Below are 23,230 nucleotides of genomic sequence, written 5' to 3'. Positions count from 1 at the left end.
TCTGCTGGATTTAAATTACAATAGAAACCCTTTTTTCATGTCTAGGTTATAAAGAGATGGACATTTTTTTTCTTAAACTTATATTTTCACTTTTTTACACTGAAATAACTCATCTATTTGGAATATATTTTAATGAAAATTAAAGGGAATGTAGGGCTTCCCAGGTGGCTCAGTGGTAAAGAATCTACCTGCCAATACAGGAGATGCAAGAGACATAGGTTCGATTTCTGGGTCAGGAAGAACCCCTGAAGTAGGAAATGGCAACCCACTCCAGTATTATTACCTGAAAACTTCCATGGACAGAGGAGTCTGGTGGACTACAGTCCATGAGCTTGCAAAGAATCAGACACAACTGAGCACACACATATATACGTATAAAGGGAATGCAAATCCAAATACATATGTTTCCAAATGGCTCTCCAGTCATGTTAACACCATTTTCAACTTTTTAAGTTAATCTCTTTCCTCAATGATATAAGATGCTACCTTTGTCAAATGCTAAATTTCCATAGGTACTTGGAACTATTTCCACTGGTTTATCTATCTAGCCAGGTATCAACACCACACTGTTTGAATTATAGGGTCTTTATAGTATTTTTCAATATGGAGTAAAGGCAGCCCCCTCTCCTTGCTCTTCCTTTTGAAGACTTAAAGGTGTATGAGTGTGTGTGTGGGTGCATGCTAAGTTACTTCAGTTCTGTCTGACTCTTTGCAACCCTATGGACAGTAGCTCCATCAGGCTCCTTTGTCCATGGGATTCTCCAGGCAAGAATACTGGAGTGGGTTACCATGCCCTCCAAGGGATCTTCCCATCCCAGGGATCGAACCTGTGTCTCCTGCGACTCCTGCACTGCAGGCAGATTCTTTACCACTGAGCCACCAGGGAAGCCCCTTTCATAGGTACTCCTAAGCAGGAATGATACTAATAAATTCCTTATTTATTTTTCCATTTGAAATTTAGGATCCAGTGCTGGGAAAATTTTTGCTAGTATCTTTTTGGGGAATTACGCTAATTTTATATACTGACCTCAGGAGGTTTGACCACTTATGATGTTAAATGGTTCTATCTAAGAACAAGGAATGTGTTTTTTATTTTTGTTGAACCCTGCTTTTGTGATCATTCAAGACTGCTTCAAAACCTTCCTCATATAGCATTTGTGCATAATCTTTCAAAGCACAGTGACCCCGTTCTGTGTGACTAGGTCGGTTGACTATGATGAATCATACCAGCAACTCGTCTCTATGAGGACAGGTGAGGAAGTGGACTGACAGAAAGGGCAACAGAAGAACAAACATCTTCTATGTCCTACTTTCCCTGATCTTAGTTCCATGAACCCCCCTGAAGATCTGCGTATGTGTATATCACTGGCTGTACGATTATGCAGCACTCACTCAAACGCTGTCTTTAGTAAGCTTTACTGGACAATGTGGCTGAGCACAAAGCACAACGGGAAATAGACGAGAGTGAATTTTTGGATCTAGTGTATAAGAGCTTTGGAGTTGGACCATTTTATACTCCATTCAGAGACTTCTAAAGAAAACCTCTTCTGCCCAATGAGCTGATTCCAGCAAGAATCAAAGGAGGAATACCAAGCATCAGGAAAGTGGTTTCCCAAAGGTGAAAGCAGGACTTCTCTGACACTGTCAGCTGTCTCTCTGTGAGAGACAGCTGAACTCCAGGGTAACTCCAGCCCTGCCTTAAAACCTAACAGCATAACAGAGTATATAAAATAAGGAAATATAGGAGGAAAGGAAAAACTCAATTTCTTTCCTCAAACCCTTCCAGCTCCTCTTTAGCTCAGAGAACAAAGGGGCTTATTTTGTAGGACCAAAAGCAATCTTGTGTTAGTGTGTTCAGCCCTCTCTTTGTTGGCACCATCATCTTAGCTGCCATGGGTCCCTTGAATGTCCCACGGGTTGGCAAAATAAAAGGCCTCCTCTTCCATAAGGTTTCCCTTGCTTTGAATCTTTCCTAAGAGCCTTATTCCATCTTATTCCATCTTAAAATGTACCAGAACATTCATAAAATGGGGAACTCTGTACCTGTACAAAGGAATGAAGAGGACTCCCTGGTGGTCCAGTGGTTAAGAATTTGCCTGCCAGTACAGGGCACATGCGTTCGGCCCCAGCTGGGGAAGATTCCACATGCTGTGGGGCAACAAAGCCCGTGCACCACAGCTACTCTAGGCGCCCCAGAGCCTGTGCTCCACAACAAGAGAAGCCACTGCAATGAGAGGCCCACACACCACAATGAAGAGCAGGCCTCACCCGGTACAAGAGAAAGCGTGCGTACAGCAACAAAGACCTGACACAGCCAAAATTAAAGAAATTAAATTGTTTCAGAAAATCTCTATATACAACAGGGAAACAATTGCCAGGATGTATCGTTGAGAGGGAAAAATCCAGGTAGATAAACTGTGCACAGTTTGTCAGCATTTATCTAAGAAAAACAACTGTAGCTATAGATACAAGCATGTGTGCACGCTCAGTCATGTCCGACTCTTTGCAACCCCATGGACTAGCCCGCCAGGCTCCCCTGTCCATGGGATTTTCCAGGCAAGAATCCTGGAGTGGGTTGCCACTTCCTGCTCCAGGGGATCTTCCCGATCCAGGGATCGAACCCGAGTAGCCTACACTGGTAGGCAGATTCTTTACCACTGAGCCACCTGGGAAGCCCAGATACACATACACAGATAACATTTATATGAAAAACAAACAATAGAGACGGTCCACCACCCTTGCCCCTGCTCCTGCCAGCCTGGTTGGCACATGCCTGGAGATCCTGTAGGTCCACTGCACCACGTGTGGCATTCGGACTCTCTTTGGTTGTGATGACTATTCCTCTGGTCAGTGTCTGACCGATAGGAAAATTGCACACGAAGGTCCAGATGCATTTCAGCCTTAGAATGTCAATGGCTATACCAGCTGCTTCTTTGGATTTCACTGGCTGGCAGTAGTTGAGCAACTGTTTGGAAAGCAGCTAATCTGAGCAATGAAATATCCTTAATTGTAGGTTTATTACGACGGTGAGATCTTTAACCACAAGGAAATAAAACACCATTTTAAATTTGATTACCGGACCAAAGCAGATAGTGAGATAATCCTTTATCTTTATGGCAAAGGAGGAACTGAGCAGACAATTTGTATGTTAAATGGGTTGTACACATTTATTTTTTTGGATACTACCAATAAAAAAGTGTTGCTAAGCAGAGAGACACCTGTGCAGTCAGATCTTTCTTTACGGCCACAACAGAAGATGGATTTGGGGCTGTGTGTTCAGAAGCTAAAGGTCTTGCTAGTTTGAAGCACTCCACAACTCCTTTTTCAAAGTGGAGCCTTTTTTCCCAGCACACAATACAGTTTTGGATTTAAAGCCAAATGGCAAAGTTGCATCAGTAGGGATGAACTTCGGCCTGCCCTCTATAACAGTGTGGAGAGACTGTTATCAGATTTTGAAATAGAAATTATGAAGAGAGGTGAGGTGAACTGGAGACAGCGAGTGTGGACAACTCTTTCAAGGACTTTCGCAATAAAGGAGAGTGAGAAACAGAATAGAAATATTACAGCATGTATGGATATGCATATACTATGAATGATCCAGAAGACAGGGGAAAACTGATGATGCAAGAGACAGGAAAGAGTGCTGACAACTGAAACTCAAACAGCGTATACCTGCTATGATTCCACTGGAATACAGTAACTAATGCTTGTCTAGGGAAATGAATTTATTCACGTTATTTTTTTCTGCTTCATATACAGGCGTACTTCTGGATCCTTTGTGACAACGCTACTAAGAAACATCTGATGACAGAAGGACTAGATGCTTTTAATCAGGAGACTTGGATCCCAGATTCTCTGCTGCTGCCACCCTGCTGCAGCAGCTAAAAGGTGCCCAGTAGAGTATGCTCCAGACATCGGCAACTTGCCTGGAAGACAGTCTCAATTTACTGGCTGCTAAAAGGTGGCAAATCATATGGGAGGAAATATCATGAAGTCCTTTTTAACTCTGAGAAAGGCATGCAGATCCTGGACAAAGTACTGTTTTACTTGGAAACTTATGACATTACAGCAGTCCATGCTTCTATAGACATGAACTGAGATATTGAACTTCCAAGTACCTTTGGAAGAGCACAGATGCCATGGTGATCTTCTCTGGAGAAGGTTCAGACAGACTTACACAGGGATACGTATATTTTCAAAAAAAATTTCTGCGAAAGAAAGCCAAGAAACAGAGTAAGAGACGTCTGAAGGAACTCTGTTTGTCTGATGTTCTACACACAGATCAAACTACTGCTGCCCACTTGCCTTGAACTGAAGATCCCATTCCTGGATCATTGATTTCCTTCCTATCACTTGTCTCTGCTGCCAGAAAGGAGAATACCGAAGAACAGGATAGGAAATATTTCCTGAGAGGGATATTTAAGGACTCTAGCCTGATATATATAGAGATTCCCTGGTAACCAAAATCAGCCTTCAGCAATAGGATATCCTCGGTGAAGAATTTCTGGTTTGGGGGCTTCCCTGGTGGTTCACTGGTTATGAATCTTCACACCAATATGGGGAACACAGTTTTGATCCCTGCTCCGGGGAGATCCCGCAAGCCTAGGAGCAACTAAGCCCATGCGTTGCAACTGCTGAGCCCATGTGCTGCAATTACTGAAACCCATGCACCTAGAGCCTCTGCTCTGCAGCCGGAGAAGCAACTACCACGAGAAGCCCGAGCACCACAATGAAGAGTAGCTCCTGCTCGCTGCAACTAGAGTAAGCCCGTGCACAGCAACAAAGACCCACTACAACTAAAAAAATAAATAAAATATTTTCAAAAAAAAGGAGAGAGAGAGAGAATTTCTGGTTTAAGTTTCTACAAAAATACACTGAACATGAGGTTGATGATGCAGTGGATGGCTACTGCAGGACAAATGTGTCCCTTCAGTCCTCCTAAGACTAAAGACAGCCATTGCTACCCTCAGATCACTGGATGCCACTACCCAGGCCAGCCTGAGAGGCTGATCAATTCCTGGATGCCAAAGCAGATCAATGCCACTGACCTTTCTGCCCCTACCTTGACCTATTCACAAGTCAGCTGACAAAGCTCAGGTGCTCTCTAAGATGTAGAAAATTCTGAAAGAGATGGGAATACCAGACCACCTGACATGCCTCTTGAGAAACCTGCATGCAGTTAAGGAAGCAACAGTTAAAACTGGACATGGAACAACAGACTGGTTCCAAATAGGAAAAGGAGTATGTCAAGGCTGTATATTGTCACCCTGTTTATTTAACTTCTATGCAGAGTACATCATGAGAAATGCTGGGCTGGAGGAAGCACAAGCTGGAATCGAGATTTCTGGGAGAAATATCAATAACCTCAGATATGGAGATGACACCAGCCTTATGGCAGAAAGTAAAGAAGAAATAAGAGCCTCTTGATCAAAGTGAAAGGAGAGGGAAAAAGTTGGCTTAAGGCTCAACATTCAGAAAACCAGGATCACGGCATCCGGTCCCATCACTTCATGGCAAATAGATGGGGAAACAGTGGAAACAGTGGCTGACTTTATTTTTCTAGGCTCCAAAATCACTGTCGATGGTGATTGCAGCCATGAGATTAAAAGACGCTTACTCCTTGGAAGGAAAGTTATGGCCAACCTAGACAGCATATTCAAAAGCAGAGATACTACTTTGCCAACAAAGGTCCATCTAGTCAAGGCTATGGTTTTTCCAGTAGTCATGTATGGATGTGAGAATTGTACTATAAAGAAAGCTGAGCACTGAAGAATTGATGCTTTTAAACTGTGGTGCTGGAGAAGACTCTTGAGAGTCCCTTGAACAGCAAGGAGATCCAACCAGTCCATCCTAAAGGAGATCAGTCCTGGGTGTTCCTTGGAGGGACTGATGTTGAAGCTGAAACTCCCATACTTTGGCCAACTGATGCAGAAAGCTGACTCACTTGAAAAGACCCTGATTCTAGGAAAGACTGAGGGCAGGAGGAGAAGAGGACGACAGAGGATGAGATGGTTGGATGGCATCACCGACACAATGGACATGGATTTGGGTCAACTCCGGGAGTTGGTGATGGACAGAGAGGCCTGGCATGCTGCAGTTCAGGGGTTTGCAAAGAGTCGGACAGGACTGAGTGACTGAGCTGAACTGAAGCTGCAGACTGTAAGTGTTTCTTCTACTTGCGAAGGGTAGTGGGGCTGGGGGCGGGGTGAAGGAGTAATAGTGAGGGTCAACCTCCCAGACTTACTTGGACATAAAAAAAAAATGAAAATCTGAGACTTCCCTGGTGCTCCTGCAGCTAAGACTTTGCGCTGCCAACGCAGGGGTCAGGGTTTGATCACTGGTTGGAGAACTAGATCCCACATGGCACAACTAAAATCAAAGATCCCATGTGCTGCAGTTAAGACCTGGCATAGCCAAGTAAATAAATATTTTAAAAAATGAAAGTCTCACATCTTTAAAAAAAAAAAAAGAAAGAAAAATTCAGAAGAATGGTTACCAGCGGTGTGGAAGAAGAATCAGGATGGAGGAAACAGAGACAGAAGCCAGACACATTTTGCATACTTGACTCTGAAACTATGTAAATATTCTACATAGATCTAAAACAAAATCAAATTTTAGAAATCTCTAAGCATCCAAAACAAAATGGAGCAAGTAAAATCAGTTTGTGTCCTCTTAGCTACTAAATCCAATGCCCTGCTTCAGGGCACATTCAACTTCATTTGCCTTTGACATTGCTGACTGTTGACCCATTATTAACTCTTCCTTTTTGGCTTCTCTGAGACCAGTCTTTTCTGGTTTACCATTTAAGTCAAGTCTCTGATTTCACATCTCAGTATCCCTTACTAGGCCGTCTTCTTATACCTGTCCTTTTAGTACAGGTAGTCCCCACTCCTCATTTACTCTTTTTAATCTACTGCCCACTCTCAGCAGTGAAACTATACACTCCCTTGGCTTCTATGAGACACATTCACCTCAATATGTGATTATGAGAAAGGAAATTAAAGATCAATATGAGTTGAACTGCTATAGGGAAATACTGTCACAGGAGATTCAGTTTCTTCAAGTAAGTTGTTTCACACATCTATTAAATTCCTGTGTGTTGCTCAAAACCCACCTCCCCCAGTTATTACTTCCTCTGTGAAGCCTTCTTAAGATTTCTCTGGCCAAAATTAATTATTACTTCCTCTTCACTCTGATAACATAAAATCTCTCTTATAATATTTATATATTTCTGGGTATGTGTTCTGCACTGCCTAGACTATAAACTTTTGAAAGCAGTGAGACTGGATATATGGTGCTAAGAAAGTAGGGGTGGGGGGAAAGAAGACTAAAAGAGAAAAAGAGAGAACAGAGTTGAGCCCACAAGGAATTAAAGGTAAAGTCAGGTAACTGTCTTCCCCAAGAGTAATATACAGGATAGTAGAATCTCCAGTGGAGACACCAATTTAAAAGTGAGTTATATACTGAAGATTCATGAAATTCAAGGAATCTAAGACTGAGATTGGCTAATCACTGACCAACTGATGGAAGTTTTATTGATAAAACAAAAGGAGGAAAAAAAAGATTCATGAAATTCAAGGAATCTAAGACTGAGATTAGCTAATTTCTGACCAACTGACAAGTTTTATTGATAAAACAAAGGAGAAAAATCCATACTTCACCAGTTAGCACCAAATTATTGAGTCCAGTAAGCTACAGAGCAATTCCTTTTCAAATCTATTACAGAAGATGGTGGTGATGGTGATATGTAGTTTTTAATCCAAATCTACCCAAAGAGACAAATCAGGGTAACAAAACTCAAAAGCGTTAAAAAACACCTGCAACAAAACTAAGTGACAATCTATGCCCACAGACACCAAAATAGAAGTGGGTAGGCAAAAACAAGAGAAGTCACAAAGCTGCATAATATCAGCATTTGTGAAGGAGGAAGCAGATAGAAGCAAAGGCATCTTATAGCCTGAGAAAACGGAAACAGCAAAAATCAGCCAGAGGACAGAATAAAGAAAGACTCACAATGAGCAAAACTGCAGGGAGTAGAGTCCGAACTGACCAGAACAGGGACATGAGGGCAAAAGTCAAAGACGGTCCAGAGAAAAAGTGAAGCCAAGAGATCTCAGAAAGTACAAGGCAATATTTTTTGAACACTTTGTAAAAACAATAGAAAAGGGAGCTTTATACAGAAAGCTACAAAAAGTTATCCTGACTAATCTCTCCCATCTAAGAGTTTGGGCAAATTAATTTCACATGAAAATTAGTAACAAAAGGGGAGGCAATCAAATCTCAGAGTTATTATGAGGAAAAAGATGTTAGGGTGACATCAATAAAAGACAATAAAAGCAAAGCTTAAAACATGTTCACAAAACAGATGAAAATCACAAATGGATAATTTTAAATGAGCTAAAACAAAGTAACAAAATAATAGAAGATTTGAGAGAACAGGACTAATGAAAATTAGAGAAACTAAAAATGAGATGATAGAATTCAGGAAATAACAAGTGTAACCAAAAATTATATCTTCAGAAATGAAGATTATATTAGAAATAGTATAAAAACAAGTATTTAAAAAGAAGTCTTATATAAATAGGTGAAATTTAAAAATTTTAGTATCAAAAAGAAAATAAGAAAGTGATTTTAAAAGACTTGAGAAAAAAGTAGTAGATAAGATGGTCATAGAGGGGGATCCCCAAAGAAGAAAACTAAAGCAGTAGAGAACAAATACTAAAATACTAACAACACTTTTTTCTTTTGGTCATACCACCCAGCCTGCAGGATCCTAGTTTGCCCACAAGGGATCGAACCTGGGTCCTCAGCAGTAAAAGCAAATCCTGAATCACTGGATCTCCAGGGAATTCCCTAAAAACACTATCTCAAGAAAACTGTCCCGATGAGAAAAAAATGACTTGAAGTCATATACTGAAAAGGTATACAGCATATGTAAGAAAATCAACTCAGAACAATCAACTCCAAGACACAACTTAGTAAAGTTATTAAATACGTAAGAAAAAAAATATACTGAGCACCCAGGCAAAAATATGTCCAGGACTTACTTCCTAATAATCTGGAGAGTTAATGACAGCAAGTAGGAGAGTAACTAAAAACAGACTGGCCATTGAGTTGATAACTGTTGAAGATGAATAGAAAATGCATACACTATTCTGTATGCTTCTGTGCATATATAAGGCTTTTCATGGAATATGAATGAACTACTGCTATTCACACAATAAGGGGAAAAAAAACATCTCACAAATTTTGGGCTGAACAAAAAGAAGCCAGATAAAAGTGAGAATGCAGTGTGATCTTATTTACATTAGATGTTTAAAAAGGCAAAACAAATCTATGATGTTAAAAGTCAGGACAGTGATTACCCTTGAGGAAATAATAACTGAGAGAGGGCCAAAGGATGATTCTGCTGTACTGGAAGTATCCTCTTTTTGTTTGAGGCATTAGTCACATAGGTATGCCTGCTTTGTTAAAATTCATAAAATTGTACACTTACCACTTAAAGTCCTTTTCTGTATGAATACTGCACTTCTTAAAAAAGGTTTTTTGATTCTCAAAATTCAAAGTAGAAGTGAATAAACAGCTATTTGCTGTATATTCTAAGAAAGCTTATTTCTATACTCAATTTCAGTGGATATTCTCGGAAGACAGCTATACTACTAATGATATACTACTAATGATACCCAACTTTCTGCCGATAAAAACAATCAAGCATACACCCAAACCCAGATACTGCAAGAAAGTTAGCCAGTATCTTCAGCCTCCTGAATGAATCAATGTATCTGTACAATATCTAACAAGCAGTCAAAGTGACTGCTATGTATACTTACATACACACATGGAAAGCTACTGCTCAACACTGAAATGCCTCAAGCAGTGCCAAGTCCACAAAGCTTACGCTGCTATATCAATAACACTACAGCAGTGTGACTTAGCATATTTGACCAACCTGACTAACCAGAGTATACAAACACATACTGTACAACATGCACAACCCTCATCTTGAAGGCACCGAGGGACAATCGTCTAAGTCGATGATAAGCACCCTGCCTGTTGTGAGGGAAGATACATACACCTCACCAATACAAAATAAAAGCTAGACAAGATAAAAAAATTCTTTTAAAAAATAAAGCTGGACAAGATACACGAATCTGAATGCTGTACTATAACTATGTAAGATGCTATCATTGAGGAAACTGGTTAAAATTATGGGACATCTCTTTGTATCATCTCTTACCATGCACATGAATTTACAATTACCTTAAAATAAAAAGTTAAGTTAAAATTTTTAGAAATAAAAGATTTCTTAGAAAGTAGCTTTGAATATATTCAGTAATATGTTATATATAGCTCATTTTTCTCCTTCACGCTCTTAAAGAACCCCTTCCTTTAAAAAAAAAAAAAAAACTCAAGGTACAAGAAAAGATATACCAATCTAAGCCACACTCTGACTGGTACAGTCTTTGTTTAATACAGAAATAAAATCTATTCCAAGAACTTCTGGATATATACTCAAATTATTGGAACCAGAATCTGAAAAGAGATATCTGCACGCACGTATTCACAGCAGCGTTATTCACACAGCTAATAAGTAGAAGCGACTCAAATGTCCATCAATGGATGAACAGATAAACACAATGCATACACACACAACAGAAGGTTACTCATCATTTTTGAAAGAATTCTCTCAAGTTATGACACGGGTGCCCTTGAGGACATCATGCTAAGTGAAATAAGTCAGCCACCAAACAACAATAATTAAATGAAGGACTAGAGTCTAGGCAAATAAATAGTCATTGATTAATGGGCATAGAGTTTCAGTTCTGGAAATCCATTATCCAACAATGTGAGTATACCTAACACTGTTAAACTTGATCATGGTAGAGATGGTAAATTTTATGTTGTGTATTCTATCACAAATAAAAAAATATGTTTAATGTTTTCAAATGAAATCTGAATGAATATGTCATATGTAGACTTGATTTTTAAGAATAAAGTTATTCTCAGATGAAAGAATAAAACTGCTAGAAGAGATAAAGACATAAAATATTAATATACTGCTCTATCTGCTCGATTTAAATATGTTAAGCTTCATGATACAGGTAAGTATAAGCAAATGTTGATTGCTTAAAACTACAATAAAATCTGTGGAAGTTAAAATGCATGGAGTAAAATATCAAGTTCCTGAGAAATCTGTAGGCAGGTCAGGAAGCAACAGTTAGAACTGGACATGGAACAACAGACTGGTTCCAAATAGGAAAAGGAGTACGTCAAGCCTGTATATTGTCACCCTGCTTATTTAATTTCTATGCAGAGTACATCATGAGAAATGCTGGACTGGAAGAAACACAAGCTGGAATCAATATTGCCGGGAGAAATATCAATAACCTCAGATATGCAGATGACACCACCCTTATGGCAGAAAGTGAAGAAGAACTAAAGAGCCTCTTGATGAAAGTGAAAGAGGAGAGTGAAAAAGTTGGCTTAAAGCTCAACATTCAGAAAACTAAGGTCATGGCAATTGGTCCCATCACTTCATGGCAAACAGATGGGGAAACAATGGAAACAGTGACAGACTTTACTTTTGGGGGGCTCCAAAATCACTGTGGATGGTGACCACAGCCATGAAATTAAAAGACACTGCTCCTCGAAAGAAAAGCTATGACAAACCTAGACAGCATGCTAAAAAGCAGAGACATTACTTTGCCAACAAAGGTCCATCTAGTCAAAGCTATGGTTTTTCCAGTAGTCCTGTATAGATGTGAGAGTTGGACCATAAAGAAAGCTAAATGCCAAAGAACTGATGCTTTTGAACTGTGGTGTGGGAGAAGACTCTTGAGAGTCCCTTAGACTACAAGGAGATCCAACCAGTCAATCCTAAAGGAGATCAGTCCTGAATATTCATTGGAAGGACTGATGCTGAACCTGAAACTCCAATACTTTGGCCACCTAATGCGAAGAGCTGACTCATTTGAAAAGACCCTGATGCTGGGAAAGATTGAAGGCAGGAGAAGGGGACAACAGAGGATGAGATGACTCCATGGCATCACCGACTCAATGGACATGAATTTGAGTAAACTCTGGGAGTTGATGATGGACAGGAAAGCCTGGCATGCTGCAGGCCGTGGGGTTGCAGAGTCGGACACAACTGAGCGACTGAACTGAAAATGGCAAAAAGCAGGGAAAGGTAAATGAAAAGACTGTTGTAAGGTTCTTCAAAGTACTAACTTAAATTGCCTATACTAAGTCAAGGATGTAAGCTGTCACTTCTAGAGTGATCACTAAAAGAGTAATAAAAAGTTATCAGTAAAAAAGAGAATAGAAAAACAGATTAATACAAATATTTCATGAGGCAAAAAAACTAGAAAAAAATGGGACCAAAAACAAAATCAATAGCAAACCAATAGAAATAAACCTAATAAAGTCAATATACTTAAATTCAATTATAATAGTAACTATGCTATATGTAACAGGACTGTATAGTCCAATTCAAAGATTTCAGATTGTATGAAATACACTGTATGCTATTTACAAGTTAAGTTTAAAATATAGATTTAAATAAAAAGTATGAAAAAGCATGAAAACATTAGCTAAAATAAAGCTTGTATTGTCATATTAATATCTGATAAGTAGACTTTTTAATTACGAAAGTGATTTTACTTAACTGATTATAAATAAAACCATACAAAAGAAATAGTCTAGAAGAGTTATAAACTATTCAGTGAAAGATGTTTTTAAAGGCTAAGTCATTCTCCTTTGGAGGATTCTAAACAAACACAACAATACATGTAAAATACTATATTGCATATTATACAAACAACTTTACAGAAATGGCTGTATTCTTTTTCCTTCACTTTTGCAAACACATCTTTCTATAACCCCATGCTCATCTTTCTATAGCCCGCCATGCTCCTCTGTCCATGGATTCTCTAGGCAAGGATACTGGAGTGGGTTGCCATTTCCTTCTCCAGGGGCTCTTCCTGACCCAGGGATGGAACTGGGGTCTCCTGCACTGCAGACGGATTCTTTTACCATCTGAGGCGCCAGGGAAGCCCTTTCTACGGTTACAAATTTGACTTCCAATCATGCTACAGATCAGCTAGAGGGGAAAAAATGTATGTATATATTTTTTTTTTTTCTTCTTTTTATTTTGAGATATGACAAGCAGACTTTAAGGTAAAAAAAAATATTACTGAAGATAAAGACGAATACTCATGGTGATAAAAGTACCAATTTGAGTGAATATGTAATAAACCTAAATTTGTATTCACCTATAGAAATCCTTTATAAATGTTTTATACGTATTTTATACCAACCATTGGCCGCCAATCTGAAATTGATTTTTTTTAAATAACAACTTCATTGAATTCCAATTCATATACCATCCAATTTATCTATTTTAAAAGGTAAAAATAGGGCTTCCCTGATGGTACAGTGTCCATGTTCCCAATGCAGGAGGCCCAGGTTCAGTCCCTGGTCTGGCAAATAGATCCCACAGAGAGCAACTAAGAGTTTGCATGCTGCAACTAAGACCTGGCACAGCCAAGTAACTAAATTTAAAAAATAAAATAAAAATTTTTTAAAAAGGTTAAAAAAAAAAGTTTTTTAGTACATTCACAGACTTGTGCAATCACCATCACAATCAATTTCAGAACATTTCCATCACCTCCTAAAAAACCATCGTACCCATTAACAATCGTACACACACTCAGCTCCAATCTGGAGTCCTGGATATCCACTAAGCAATCCACTAATCTATTTTGTGTGTACAGATTGCCTCCTGTGGGCGTTTTCTATAAATGGAACCATGTAATATGTGGTGCTTTGAGATCTGGCTGTTTTATCCAATTACAGTATCGGGCTCAGAGTCCAGTTTTTGTGAACACTATTAGATCTGGTACAGCTCCTTTGGTGCGGCTGCTCGACCGACTGAGGAACTGAGATCACCCTCCTCACGTTCACCCAACACGCATGATGAGAAGCACAAAGGAGTCATACAGGAGAAGAATGGGAGACAGAGGCCAGCTACTCATTCAGAGCAGCAGTTTGGGAGTTCAGCAAGGTGACGTTGCAGGGATCTTCTCTGCTGGCAGAGAATGCTCCTTGATGAGGACACCGTCTCCTTGGGAGTGGCTTCTGGTCTATTGTTCTTTCCCGCCCTTGGCTATACAGACAGATCCTGGCCAGATCAACCCCAAGGAACGTGCTGTGTGTGTCCCTCGGCTTCTTCCCCATCCCCGTTCAACCTCTCATCTGCCTAGTGCTCCAACCCCCATCTTGTTTTAGATTCTTATTAACCAAGCCCTTGGGGGGCCAGGGTAGGGGGGATAGTCATGCTATCAGAAAAGTAGGCAAACTAATTATCCTTTATAATGTTTATTATTTATTAATAAAATAGAATTCACGCACACACACTTTTAAAACACCAGAAAAAAAATAGGAGAATAGCTACAATCCAGGCTATATGGTAAGCCACAGCACTCAGAAAGCTTAGAATACCCATGGTAAGTAGCTCACTGAAGAATCCTGAATATCCTGTGCAGTTGGAACCCAGTTAAAACCTACTGTAATTTACTCCCTAAAATAATCATATTGGTTCTTCTCTCAAAGCCTCTTTTTAAAAAGGAAGGGGGAAACTGAGAAACACCATCCAATTCCAGTTCTGCAGCAGCCTCACATACATTCTACAATATTTATTTGGTGTTTAAAAAAAAAAAAAAGGTTTCTTCTACCTCGTCACTTGGCTCTCCCTTCCTCTCACCTCCTGCTCTGTCTTCTACGATGAAGCAGCAACAAATTTCGGCTCCCAGTGACAGGTTCCCCAGGGAAAACTATACCCACTACACTGAACCAGCAAGACTCAGGGATGCCAATTAGAAGGTAATTTTATTTGTGTTGTGTCCTCTTAATTTTTTTTCCAGAAATGACCCTTAAGTCTATGAAAAGATACACACCTTCTCTCATAATAAGAAAGATGAATATTAAAATTATGTTGAGATGCCATTTCTCACCTATAGAACTGGTAAAATGCCAAAAGTTTAAAATGCATTGCTGTTGATGTTTTGGGAAGACAGGCACTCTCATACGTTACTGGTAGGTTTAAAGGGTACAGCTTCTCTGGAGGGTCTTTTAGCAATATTTACCAAATGCACTTAACCTTTGGCCCAGAAATTCCACTTTTAGAAAATGAGTTCCACCAATATACCTGTGTATGTAACCTGACATGTACAAATTTATACACACACACACACATAAACACACGAAGTTTTCATTGCATTACTTTCTGTAATAGTCAAAGACTATAAATCCCAAGCATCCGGCAATAGGGAGCAGGTTAAATAAACTATGGTATATTTAAATAAACTGGTACTGGTTTATATGGTACAGGTTAACTATGGTACAGGTTAAATAAACTATGGTACATCAACTGTGAACTCTAGAATACTATGGAACTGTAAAGAGAAAGAAGATCTCTACGTACTGTAAATAGGAAGACACCCCAGTTACATTGTCAAGTTAAAAAAAAAAATAAACAAACACATGTGACTTCACAGAAGATATCCATCCGTCTACCTCACAACTACTGGACCGGCAGGAATTGTCAAGGTAAATATCTGAACTCTGGAGTTCAGTCAAATACTTGCAACACTTGCAGCAGAGCCTGACAAAGGGATCGGTAAACTTCGGTGGTCCAAGCTCTTGCATAGCAGTTGCCAGGCCTCAGCCCCTCAGCAGGCAGCCTTGGGTACAACAGCCCACATTCCAGGGAAGATCTTCATGACATTAGATTTGGCAAGGATTTGTTGGATGTGACACTGAAAGTACAGGCAAAAACAACAAAAATAAATAGAATGTGACTTCATCAAAATTAAGCTTTTGTACATCAGGCTTCTGGTAAAGAATCCGCCTGCCAATGCAGGAGACGCAAGGGACATGGGTTCAGTCCCTGGGTTGGGAAGATCCCCTGGGGGAGGAAATGGCTACCCACTCCAGTATCCTTGCCTGGAAAATTCCATGGACAGTGATGGGTTACAGTCTGTGGCGTCGCAAAGAGTCAGACATAACTGAGTGCACATGTGCGTATACACACACACACACACACACACACACATCAAAGCACACTACTGAGAAAGTGAAAAGACAACCCACAGGATGGGAAAAATATCTACAAATTACATATCTGATACAAGGTTAATATCCAGAATATATAAAGTACCCTTGCACCTCAACAATACAAAATGGCTAACCCAATTCAAAAATGGAGAGAGAAGTTGAATAAACATTTCTCCAGAGAAGACAAATGGCCAAAAGGCACATGAAAAGGCACAGTATCAGTCATTAGGAAATGCAAATCAACAATACAGTGATTTGCCACTTCACAAACATTCAGTTCAGTTCAGTCGCTCAGTCATGTCTGACTCTACAACCCCATGAATCGCAGCACACCAGGCCTCCCTGTCCATCAACATCTCCAAGGAAGGTCCTCACAAACATTAGGACTGCTATTATCAAAAGCAAACAAAATAGGTACTGGATGTGGAGAAACAGGAACCCTCCTGTCTGGCTGGTCAGAAGGTAAAATGGTACAGTCGCTGTTAGAGAAGTAGCCTGGTGGTTCCTCATAAAGGTAAACACACAGTTACCAAGTGATCCATCATGCTCTGTCTGCGTTAAAAAGGTAAATTTTATATGACTCATGTTTTATGGCAATTAAAAAAAAAGGTCTGAAAGGTATACTACATTTTTTTGTAAGAATAGGAGATTCATATTTGCTTACTGCATAAAGAAATACTAGAGCCATAAACATATAAAAATGTTTACCTCTAAGAGGAGACAGGAACTTGGGCAAACTCCAGGAGACGGTGAGGGACAGGGAGGCCTGGCGTGCTGCAGTCCATGGAGTCCCAAAGCATCAGACACGACTTGGTGACTGAACAAGAGGAGAATGGCACCTGGGGAGATGGGGACAGATGTGAGAAGGCTATTCATATCATTTTATTTATCGACGTACAGTTGCTTTACAATGTTGTGTTAGTCTCTGGTGTTCAGCAAAGTGATTCAGTTATACATTTATGCATATATTTTTCAGGTTCTTTTCCATTATAGGCTATTACAAGACACTGAATATAATTCCCAGTCCTATACATAGTAGGATTTCACTGTTTATCTACTTTACATATGGTGCCGTGTATCTGTCGATCCCAAGCTCCTAATTTATCTCTCACCCCTTGTCCCCTTTGGTAACCATAAGTTTGTTTTCTATGTCTGTGAGTCTGTTCCTGTTTTGGCGATAAGTTCATTAGTATCATTCTTTTTAGACTTCACATATAAGGGATATCATTTTAAATTGGTCTTTCTTGCCTGGCTTTACCTCACTCACTAGGATAATCTCTAGGTCTGCAAATGGCTGCAAATGGCATTATTTCATTCTTTTTATGGCTGGGTAATATTCCACTGTATATATATACCACATCTTCTTTATCCATTCATCTGCCAATTAGCATTTAGCTTGCTTCCATATCTTGGCTATTTTACATAGTGCTGCTATGAACACTGGCAAGTATCTTTCTGAATTAGTACTTTGGTCTTTTCTGGATATACGCTCAGGATTGGGATTGCTGGATCATATGGTAACTCTTTTTAGTTTTTTAAGGAAAATCCATGCTGTTCTTCATAGTGGCTATATATTTTTCATAACATTTTTATTTTAAATCATGCAATGTATTACCTATACAAAATGAATACATTTTTCAAACAAGTAAATAAGCAAAAATTATTCAGATATATTCTTCCCTGCCCCTCAATGAAAAATGAAAGCAGTCACATGACTTTTTCGGATCATGCTTACATAATTAAAGGTCCTGTAGTCACTTTAAATCACATAGTCTCAATTCCATTTCAAATAAAATGTTTATCCCATAAAATGATGAGAGCTTCAAAGTCAATACCAGGTGAGATCTCATCTCACAGACGACCTCTGCGGGGGGGCATACCCTTCTGATGATGGAGAAGAGCACGGCCCCTTTCGCCTCTGCAGGTGTCCACCCCTCCTCACTGGGATTTTACTAACCTTCTTGTCTGACCTCCCCCCTCAACTCCACCCTGAGGAGAGAGAAATGTTATTTTACCAGCAGCCATGAGGCGGTCTCACACTTTCTATGCTCATAGATATTTAAAGCTCTTCCCCTTCAGGGGCCCTTCGTGGGTCCTGAGAAGATACCACCCACAGATGACTGTTGGATTTTCACCAGCAATTCCCCTGACCTGAAAGGAGGGACTCTGTTTAAGTCGTCTATTCACTTCTACCCACTGGAACTGCGATGGGGCTCTGCCAACTTCTGCTCAATGAGCCTTTCACCCTTTCCATGGCCATTAGGTCAGATTATGCAATGACTCCAGTCCGGCTCTTGCCACATCTCATTCATGGGAAATACTTGTGCCTTGATTGCCTAACAAAGTCTGGAAGAAAAGGCTGGTTACAGTCTACTAGGAGCTCGCCTTGCGCCACCTCCAAGCAGCAAGCCAGCTTCAGCCCTCCACCTCTGGCTTTCCTTAAAAGGAGGCATCCATCAGTGCGCTTGCTGTGACCTGATAACTTCAGAAGACACACAGGAAGCTTTCCAAGCGGCGTCTCTCTTCTGACTTGAGGTGAGGGAGATATCGCATGCCTGCTTGTCTCCGCTGAGAAGGAATCAGGGTCCACACTCACCAACAGCTCTCTCCAAAGAAATCCTTTCAAAACTTCCTCTCCCTTACACTAGAGAAAACGCAACACCTTGGACAAATTATCAAAATTAATATAACCAATGAGAGCCAGATAGATACACACTCTAGATGTGATAACTCTGAGGAAAAAAAATATCATTAGTGTGGCATTTTGACTAGGGATCACAAACTGGATAGAACCATGAAAGAACAGTAAAACTCAAAATGAGAACTGTTCTCTTAGATTAAAAAAAAATTTTCACAGTATTCTTCAAACCCATCATTATTATTAAAGACAAAGAAAAGCTCAGGAACTGTTCCAGATGAAGGAAACGAAAGAAACAATTAAATGCAATACGTCGACTGCAACCTCTAGTGGAGGAAAACACAAGTGCTGTCAAGGACATTATGAAGTCAGTTGACAACTGGATAGTGAATGGTAGATTATTTTAAAGTACTGCTAATGTTAAAAATCTTCCTGAGGTTAACAACTGTACTGGGGTCCTGTAAGAGAATGTCCTTTTCTTCAGGAAATATTCAGTTAAGTGTCTGGAAACAAAGGGGCATAATGCCTGTAGCTTATTCTTAAATAATTTAGAAAAATATAGAGAAGGATAATAAATTTCTCTTTAACAAAAAAGTAATATAAAATGTTTATAGTAACTGAATCTGGATAAAAGTAAACAGGTGGGTTTTTTTACTACAATTCCTGCAACTTTTCTATAAGTTTGAAATTATTTCCAAATAAAAAGCTTTTTATTAAAAAAAACCAAAAAACTGCTCTCTTCTAAGTCTCACTGTTAACCCTGTGAAAAGTAAAGGGATCAAGAGTCACAGATCAGATTTTTAACAAATCTTTTTTTGTAATCACTTTAATGTAAAAAAAACAGCATACAAATAGAAAGCATTACTATGAAAACTCAGTTTGAAAAATAATTACACAAATGAATACCTGTGCACCTAGGACATATCTTATCAAACGGCACACTATCTATATTTTAGGCACTCCCTCACCCACGTGGGCTTCCCAGGTGGCTCAGTGGTAAAGAGTCTGCCGGCCAATGCAGGAACCACAGAAGACGCAGGTCCAATCCCTGGGTCGGACATGACTGAGCACACACCCAACGTGCCTTTTCCCAGGCACACCTCCATCATTCCACTCCAAGTAATCACTATCCTGAATTTTGTAATGCTTGTTCATGTTTTTTTTTTATCACAAATGCATGTAGAGTTCTACAATGTATAATTTAAATGTGCCTCTTTTCCATTTTAAGCAAATAGAAGGTGCTATGGTATAAATTTTGTGTCCTCCCCCATCAAATGCCTATGTTGAAAACCTAGCTCCCAAAGTGATGGCACTAGGAGGTGGGGCCTCTGGGAGGTGATTAAGTCATGAGTGTGGGACCCTCATGAATAGGATTGAAAGTGAAGTTGCTCAGTCGTGTCTGACTCTTAGTGACCCTGTGGACTGTAGCCTACCAGATTCCTTTGTCCATGAGATTTCTCCAGGCAAGAATACTAGAGTGGGTTGCCATTTCCTTCTCCAGGGAATCTTCCCAACCCAGGGATCGAACCCGGGTCTCCCACATTGGAGGCAAACACTTTAACCTCTGAGCCACCAGGGAATAGGATTACTGATCTTTTATGAAAGAGATCCCTAGAGCTCCCCAGACTCCCTGCCATATGAGGCTATAAGTCTGCAACCAGAAGCTGGCTCTTACCCAACCATGCTGGCCACCCTAATCTTGGACTTCCAGCCTCCAGAACTGTGAGCAGTAAATTTCTGCTATTTATAAGCTACTCTTATCTACAGTATTTTGTTATGGCAGCCTGAATGGACTAAAACAGAATGATATAATATTTAGTTTTCTATGACTTGCTTTTTTTTACTCAACATTAAATTTCTGAGATTCATTCACACTAATGAGTACAGCTAAGGTTCATTAATGTTCATTACTATAACACAGATGAAGGTATAACTACATCATGGTCTCTGCATCCAACTTAGCAATGATGAACATGGTGTTACTTCTATATTTTAGTCATTCTGAAATAATATTGCTGTTCCAATTGGACTGTTCTTGGGCCATTTTTTTAAGCAACCGTCTTTGCTGTCACTGCCTGGCAATGCACTGACTATCCATGTATCTGTGGGGTCTGATTCTGGATTCTGTTCCAGTCATCTATTTCTCTATTCCTCTGTCAGTTCAACACCATCTCAGTTACTACGCCTTTAGGGTAGATTTTAAGACACTGAAGTAACCTTACTATTTTTCCTTAGGAATGTTTTGGTTATTCTTGGATCTTTGCTCCTTCATATCAATTACAGATTTAGCATCTCAAATTCAAAGCAAAACTCTGTTGGGGAACTGGAATTTCAGTGACTCTTTAGGCAGAATTAGCATTCTCACACAATATTGAATCTTGCTTATCCACATAAGATAGCTCTACACTTATTTAGATCTCTTGAATAAACTCTTCATTTTTCTAAGGTAGTTCATAATTTTTGGTGTTATAATAAATGGAATTTTAAAAAAGTCTATTTCTAATATATTTTTTCCTAGTGTTTGACAGTAATTGAGTTTTTATTAGTGCTGGAGCATCCAGTGACCTCGCTCAACATTCTTATTTATTCTAATAATTCATCTGCTGATTATTTAGTTTTTCTATATTGACAATCATATCATTTCTAAAATTGTTGGCTTCTTTTTTGCAAATGTTGTATTTATTTTTCTTCTCACATTACTTGAGAATAACCCTCAATACAGAATGTGAATGAAAGTGATGATCTGGGACGTCTTTGTCTTATTCCTAATACAAAAGAAATGTTAACATTTCACAATTAAGTATATTTGCTGTCGGTTTTTGGAGATGGGCTTTATTGGGCTTTGGGAGTTCCTTCATATTACTAGCTTGTTAAGAGTGTTCTCTTTTTATTTTTCTGCAATTAAGATGATCATCTTAATAATAAAGGGTTTCATCATTTATTCTCCTAATCTAGTAAGTTATATATATTAATTGAAACAAAATGGATTTTTGAATGTCAAACTAACTTGCATTTCTGGGAGGAATCCAATTTGGTCATAATGTATTTGTCATTTTTATTCATCACTGGATTCAATTTGCTAAGATCTTTTCTAGGATTTATAAATGAGATGCACCTATAAGTTTCTTCTCTTGTACTATCTTTGTTAGCTTTCGGTGCTGCTTTAAGTCAATCTCTTTCATAAAGAATAATGAAAACTTCATAAAGAAACAGTGATGAGAGTGACAATAAACAGTATCCTTGATATTAAAATAATTACTCTCTTATATTTGAATAATTACCATCATCCTACTCCCCTTTTCTTATTCCCTCTTATTTACAGAGAATAATATAAAAGAATAATGATGTATACTATGTCACATCTTTTTCTTCAAGCTTTCATATTATGTAGAATTTGAGCAAGTATAGGAAAAAATGTAAAAATGATAGAATTAAATACTTAAGTTCTAATTCCTAATTTCTAATCAAACTATCTACCTAAAATAGTTTGCCTACTAATAAGGAGTAAAAACTGCACTGTGGAAATAAATGGTGCTCTATAATTTTCCACTGAATTCTTTAGGACTGTTTCTTAGTACCATGTCATGCCAAGAGTTAATATGTTATTCCACTTAGGAAGATATGTCAATGAATAAGCATGAAAAATAATTTTAAGAAATACTGATAGAAAAAAAAATAAAGGCCAAGACCTACATATCTTGCTGCTTCCTTGAAAAGTTTAACTGCAGCTGCTGAAACCATTCACGTACTAGCTCCACAGTACATGAGAGGAAAGCTGGACTTGAAATAGAAGTTGGACTTGAAAGTTTTATTTGTTAAGTACAAACAAGACTGTTGACTCAGTTCTCAACAGGAAAGGTAATGTCCTTGGCCCAGCAGTTCAAAACCTAAACCAAACAAATGTTGTATAAACTATATAGTGACAATATGAATGAAAATAGGCTTAATTATAATCTTTCCAGAATAGGAACCTGAAATAAATGCGTAAAAACTTTACCTCTCATTACCTTATTTTGAAACTGTGGACCATTATTTTCCAAGACTGCCATTTTAAAAGTTACAAAAGCAATAGGAAATCGCTGAGTTAAACACATACAGAGTAGTTATTTAGGCATCAGTTCCCACACTCTGGAACCTTCCACATGTCACATGGCTACATGATATTCCCAAGTCATGGGTTCTGCCGTTTGATCTCTGATGCCGCCTGAAGATATTTCAGGGCTCCTGAAGCTGGGCAGTCCTCTGAATACACTAAGTATACATATGAAGCCGCTCAAATGCTCCAGTGCTTCCATCAACAACCACTTCAAAGGTCATTAATAACTTACAGGTGTGAGAGTGGAAATGCCCTCTGCACTCCTCTGCCCCTTCCTGAACTCTGGTTACTCTCTCTGGGCCATTTTTTGTTAACAGTGAGTTCTTAACTTGATATTTCTCTTTCTCCACTTTCTTTTCCCTGGCTCTGGGGCTTTTAAGATG

The 23,230-nt window shown here is 39.1% G+C and overlaps 1 pseudogene; it reads left to right on the top strand.

Annotated features, from left to right (window-relative positions):
- The window catches only part of LOC138089055 (asparagine synthetase [glutamine-hydrolyzing]-like), a 54,014-nt pseudogene that overhangs the window by 6,642 nt on the left and 24,142 nt on the right, over positions 1-23,230 (top strand).

The sequence above is a fragment of the Capricornis sumatraensis genome, chromosome 12 (genome assembly GCF_032405125.1).
Source record: "Capricornis sumatraensis isolate serow.1 chromosome 12, serow.2, whole genome shotgun sequence".
Taxonomy (NCBI): Eukaryota; Metazoa; Chordata; class Mammalia; order Artiodactyla; family Bovidae; genus Capricornis; species Capricornis sumatraensis.
Note: the sequence above shows the minus strand (reverse complement) of the source record. Positions and strands in the feature narration are given on the sequence as shown.